This window comes from Sarcophilus harrisii, chromosome 2 (assembly GCF_902635505.1).
Source record: "Sarcophilus harrisii chromosome 2, mSarHar1.11, whole genome shotgun sequence".
In the NCBI taxonomy this organism is placed as follows: Eukaryota; Metazoa; Chordata; class Mammalia; order Dasyuromorphia; family Dasyuridae; genus Sarcophilus; species Sarcophilus harrisii.
Window position 1 is genome coordinate 373,193,900 of NC_045427.1, and position 6,000 is coordinate 373,199,899.

Here is a 6,000-nt window from a genome sequence, read left to right on the forward strand (position 1 = left end):
CTTACATGAACTGATGCTAAATGAAATGAGCAGAACCAGGAGATCATTATATACTTCAACAACAATAGTATATGAAGATGTATTCTGATGGAAGAGGATTTCTTTGACAAAAACTCCTAATTCAGTTTCAATTGATCAATGATGTTCAGAAGCAACTACACCCAAAGAAATGAATGTAAACTGTTTGCATTTTTGTTTTTCTTCCTGGGTTATTTTTACCTTTTGAATCCAATTCTTCCTGTGCAACAAGAGAACTGTTTGGTTCTGCACATATATATTGTATCTAGGATATACTGTGACATATTTAACATGTATAGGACTGCTTGCCATGTAGGGGAGGGGGTGGAGGGAGAGAGGGGAAAAATCGGAACAGAAGTAGGTACAAGGGATAATGTTGTAAAAATTATCCTGGCATGGGTTCTGTCAATAAAAAGTTATAATAATAATAATTAAAAAAAGAACCATTACATAGAATTCCCAATCCCTCTATTTTTGTCCACCTGCATTTTTTATTTCCTTCACAGGTTAATTGTACAGTATTTCAGAATATGATTCTTTTTGTACAGCAAAATAACTGTTGGGACATATATATATGTATATATATATATTGTATTTAATTTATAGTTTAACATATTTAACATGTATTGGTCATCCTGCCATCTGGGGGAAGGGTGGGGGGAAGGAGGGGAAAAATTGGAACAAAAGGTTTGGCAATTGTCAGTGCTGTAAAATTACCCATGCATGCATATAACTTGTAAATAAAAAGCTATTAAAATAAAAAAAGAAAGTGTTTAAACTGAATGACTAGGGCAGTAAAGAAAGGAAAGAGGGTATTCTCAGTGAATGACAAGAACATGGAGGAGATAGAGTACAGGATGTGCTTGGAGAAAAGAGTAAGTGATGTCTAATTTGCTTGGAATGGAGAACCCACAGGACAAGAAGCAGGCATGGATGAGATAGGTGAGATAACTGTGATGAAGGGAGCTATAACTGAGCATGTAAATGGAGGAAGGAGTGTTCAGGGATTATTAAAAACAGGTGATAAAGGTTTCCCAGTGCCTTAGATTGGAGATATGAAGATAATAGGCTGAGAATCTGCTTCTAGAAACACTTGATAAAACTTCCAGGCTAAGACATTATAAGGCGGTGGGTCAGGCCACAGGATAACTGGGCTCAGTTAATGATTGAATACTGAGATGGGTGAGAGTCTTTGCTGAAACCAGGGTAAAAGATGTTGTACACTCTCACCACTCCCACCCCGGGGAAGAACACGGTCTGAGCAGACCCAGGAGGAGACACCACAAATATGTTGGAGGGGGGGGGGGGGGGGGGGGGGGGGGGGGGGGGGGGGGAGGGGGGGTGTGGGGGTGTTAGGGGATGGAAAGATGGAGAACAGGTACAAAATGAGAATGACTGTGATGAGCATGGGCAGGAAGACAAACAGAGAATCTGGAATCAGGAGGACCTGAGTTCAAATCCAGCCTCAGACTTAATACTTACTAGCTGTGTGACCCTTGGCAAGTCATTTACTCCAATTGCAGAAAAAGAGAGAGACAGAGACAGAGAGAGAAATTCATCTTCACCTATTTTAAGAAGCCATTAAAATGTAATTAATATAACTTGGACACTAGGAGTCTTCTTCCCTAAGTCCTATTCTTTGCACTAAAATCTTAGTCGATTCAGTTCAATCTGTCAGTCAAATAGTAAACATTAATTATTAATTGTTTATTCTGTGCTGAGCACTATGCTAAGCATTGGGGAACAAAAAGAAGACTGTTCTTTGAGACAGTCCCTGACTTCAAGCAGCTCGAGATCTAATGATTTGCTGAGAGTGACCATACATAGGGATTGTTTCTGTTTTAACCAAAAACCCTGAAGGACTTCCATTCCTGGACTGATTTTTTCCTTTTTTCTTTTCCTCTAGATAAAAGAAACCATTCTCAGTCTCAATTCTTAATTAGCTTCAATCACATATAGGGCGTTTCCTCAGTTAAACTAAGACCTGAAAAAAACCTTAGCTTAAAAAAGTCAAGGATTCCCATTTCATCAGGAGCTACCTCCACTCATCCTGATCTGTCTTGATGGATTTAGATGGCTCTAAAAGGAGAAAGAGAGACTGATGACTTTGCTCAGCCCTTTTTCACTTAATTCTCATTCACTTGCAAGTCATAGCATCATCTCGCTGACATCATGGTTTTCTTTGAAAACCAAGGACAACAAACAAGTAAAAATATATACAAACAAGCTATCTATAGATAACTATGAAATCATTAGAAGAGAGAAGGCACTAGAATTAAGAGAGGTTGGGAAAGGTTTCCTATAATAGGTAAAATTTTTCAATTTAATAAGTGTTTATTAAGTTACCTTGGATTCCTCACATTTCTCCTCCCTCACAGTCAAGCTGTTGCCAAAATCTGTGGATTTCATTTTTGAAATATTTCTCCAAGATGCCATCTTCTTTCTGAAGAACTTCAGTGCAGACTCTCTCTACCTCATACCTGGACTTTTGCAATAGGCTGCTAATGAATCTGCCTTTCTCTAGTTTCTCCCCAATCTAATCCATTCTCCATTCAACCAGTAAAGTTGGCACAGGTCTAATCATGTCATTACCCTACTCCACACACACCACTAGCTCCCTTTTGCCTAATCCTAAATCTATACTCTTATACATATAAATATTAGTTATTTTTATCATCTCTATTTCCTTTCTTAGGTACCTATCAAGAGGGAAAAATATCCTTTCAGAACTTTGGCACTGACCCTCTCCCTCTCTCCTCCACCTTTTTCTTTCTGGACAAACTGTCTAGAGACTGTCTTTTTAAAAGTATGTGGCCTTTAGGTACTGGAAGTGGGCTCCGACACAGCAGGGCAAGGTCCTACTTCCTTTCGCTGGATGGAACAGAAGCAATGTGGTAGTCCTTAGAAGGACTGAATTGCTAATTGTTTGAACCCAAAGTCTCATCTAAGTTGTACACAGGATAATGTGAGGCTGAGACTGAAGCCAGGGGAGCCTACGGGTCTTTATGAACCCTAAACTGATACTCAAAGATAGATTTATTAATCTTATTAATTATTAATTAAGGGTCTTATTAATCCTGGTAGATCTCTTTCCTGCATAACCATTCTCAACAGGATTATTTTTTCTTCACACATATTTTCAAAATACTTAAAGAATGTTTTTTTTTTCCTCAGTTACATGAAAATTTTTTAACATTCATTTTTAAAAATAATTTTTAAGCTCCAAATTCCCCTTTTCCCTTCTTGACAAAGCAAACACTTTGATATATATGATACATGTGCAGCCCAACAAAATATATGTCCATATTAACTCGTGCCCCTCCCAAAAAAGCTCCAAGAAAAAGAAAGAAAAAAATTATTCTTTGATCTCCAGATTCCATCGGTTTTTTCCTCTGGAAGTGAATGGGGTTCTAGATCTATGAAATCCTATTGTCACAGCTCAGGAATAGAATCCAGGACTAAAAGTCAGATGGTGATGGCAATTGAGGCTCTGACAATCATAATCATAATGAAAAGCTATTTTATTTTATTTTTGATCCCCATGATCCATAAGTTCTCTTCTGATTTATAGGATCCCTATAGGGCAGCTAAGTAGCACAATAGATAAGCTTCATCTTCCTGACTTCAAAAGTAGCCTCAAATACTTCCTAACTATGTGACCCTGAGCAAGTCACTTAACCCTATTTGCCTCAGTTCCCTCATCGGTAAAATAAACTGAAGAAAGAAAGGGCAAAGCATTCCCAGTACTGAAATGACTGAACATACATGTGAAGTTATGTAAAGCATTTCTATATTAGTTATATTGCAATTTTTTAAAGTAAGAAAACTAAAGAAAATGAAAAAAGTGTGCTTTGATGTACACTCTTCAGAATTCAACAGATCTCTCTCTGGAGAAAGATAATTTTTTTTTTATGAGTTCTTTGGAATTATTTTGTATCATTGTATTGGTTAGAGTAAAAGGTTATTTTTTATATCTTTAAGGTTTGCTAAATCCTTTACATACATTATCTCAATTGATCTTTAGAGCAAGCCCTGTGAGGTAGATTATCATCATCATCTTCATTTTATAGAGCAGAAAACTGAAGTTCAAAAAAGTTAAGTGATTTCCCATAAGTTACAAAACTAGTAAGCTTCTGAGGCAGAATTTGAATCCAAGTCTCCTGACTCAAAATTCAACTCTCCAGCTACTAGACCACACTTCTGATTGGCTTACTGTGGCTCACACAGTAAGAGGTATAATGGAGGAGGCCTGAGCAGATGGGTCCAAGTAAAACAACTTTCCATTGTCTATGGTCTGGCTATGAATACTTAGTCTTTCCCAACTCAGATCATATATTGGCAGGATACAGGTATTTCCAAAGTGATTGCTGTGGTGAGTAAAGAAGGGGGATGGGAGGAGAGAAAGACAAGAAAGGAGCTTATGGCAAACAGAAAGAGGTGAAGGAGGAGTTGGGGAGGATATTTAGAACTGTATTGAGAGTCCAGAGCATAAAATCAGTATGAAGAGATCATAGTTAGGTAGCTGATTTTCTTTTCTGTTTTATTATTTTTCAAAATACATGCTTTCAACATTCACCCTTACAAAACCACGTGTTCCAAATTTTTCTCCCTCCCTTCTCACTCTCCCCTCCCCTAGACAGCAAGTAATCCAATATAAATTAAATGTGAACATATTTCTAAACATATTTCCATATTTATCATGCTAAGCAGCTGATTTTCTCCGAGTTGAGATTCCTGTCTGTCTGATTGAGTTAAGTTTTCCTCATTTCTTTTTGTTTCACTTTTTTTTTAAACTGATACTTCTTATTGCTGCTCTTCTAGTTTGCTTCAGGGGTTGATGTCTTAGGAAGTGTAACCATGTACTGGCAAGCACTGTATCGATGTATAAGGTCAGGGAAAAACAGAGAGAAGTTTTTCTGTTTCACTTTCTTCAGGCTCTGTCCCAAACATCTGCCTCCTTCTCCCCCATATTACTTGACCTCCTTCTCCTGTCTTCCTAAGAAAAGGGTGTGAAGAGAATGAGTGTGCAGCAGTCAGAGGAGGAAGCATTAGAGACTAGTTTAGCCCTAGTCCCTGGGAGGTAAAAGTTCATTTTTTCCCTCACCCCCACCCCTACCTCAAACCTGCAGGCAAGTCTGGGCTTTGTTAAATCTCTTGCTGACTTCAATGACTATAGTCCTTGAGATGTTTGGGCACATTCTTAAGGACACTGGTCAGAGGCTTGTGCCTTCATTTCCTATCCCTCTTCCAGACTGAAACCAGTGAATTAGCCACTGTCCATGCCCTCAGCTCTCCCTTCCCCAACTATTTGGTGATCTGGTGACTCACTCTGATCCTAATCCCTAGGGGCCTCTTCCACACTTTGGGCTTGAACTTCTCAGCAATTGGCGAGTGGAGGCAAAAGGGGTTCAATCTTTTAGCTTGGTTCTTTTGAAAAGATGACTTTCCAGCTAGAAGGTTTGGATGCTAACCCACTTTTTTACTACCCATGTGTCTTGGAAAAATAGAAGCTTTTCTGGGGCTCACTTTTCTTTTATCTGTAAAATAAGAAGGTTGGATGAGTTGATTTCTTAAGGTCCCATTCAACTCAATTCTTCATAATCCTGTGATCCTGGCTCTAATTATTTATTTTTAAATTTTTATTTATCTGTTTATTTTTTTTCTGAGACAATTGGGGTTAAGTGACTTTCCCAGGGTCACAGAGCCAGGAAGTGTTAAGTGTCTTACACCAAATTTGAATTCAGGTCCACCTGACTTCAGGGCTGGTGCTCTATCCACTGCGCCACCTGGCTACCCTTGGCTCTAATTATTTATCCACAGATTGAGAACTGATCTCAGAATCAGGGAAAGAATTCCAGATTTTGAGGGAGGGGGAGAGCACTGGGAGAAAAGAGATCTGTATCCCATAGTTGTTTATTCACATCCTAATCCTTCTTCCTTTCGTCATTCTCCCTTCTGCTCTAACTTGCCCTCCTCAGAAAT